The following is a 740-nucleotide window of genomic DNA, read 5'->3' on the forward strand; positions in this document are numbered from 1 at the left end:
TCTTAAAAATTTCAAGTTTTGAAGAAATATTTTCAAAAATAGTGGTAATTGTAATTAAAGTGTTTGAGGGAATCGTTTGGTAAAATGTCAATGACACGAATGATAAATGAGAAAATGGATTTAATATTATTCATTATAATGTATATACATTTATACAGTTAAATAATTGATTTGTTGCTTATAATCTTGAAAGCTTTTTTCTCGCTGCATTCAGCCCCTAATAATTGTATTGAAAAATTTAAATTTAAAGGAGATTTTGAATTAAATAGTTAATTATATTATTGCAAATCTCATTTATAAAATAAACAGACTATAAGCTATTATAATCTATAAACAAACGTACTGTACTCATGACGCACAATTGGAAGAAATGCACTTTTTTCATTCAAAAACGTCCAGACCCTTCAATTTTCTTCCGATTTTAAATTTTTCTGTTTTAAATTAAAGATCATTAATTTCTATAGATCTTGACTCTCCGAACTTTTGTCTCATCTATTTTTTTATTAATAATTTTTCCAGTCATTTCCAGTCACACTTAATAACAAAAATTATTTAAATGTTTATAATAACCACAGCGATATAAAATTTTTGTGGCAAAATATTAGAATTTGAGATTTTTCAAATTATAATTTCAAATAAAAATTATTTCTTGAAAAAAAGATCCTACTCCATCTTCACTCCATGGGAATTGAACCACAAAACTTCTGATTTCCGGTCAGGTGCTTTTCCAATTAAGTTAT

Source organism: Belonocnema kinseyi, chromosome 6, assembly GCF_010883055.1.
Source record: "Belonocnema kinseyi isolate 2016_QV_RU_SX_M_011 chromosome 6, B_treatae_v1, whole genome shotgun sequence".
Lineage (NCBI taxonomy): Eukaryota > Metazoa > Arthropoda > Insecta > Hymenoptera > Cynipidae > Belonocnema > Belonocnema kinseyi.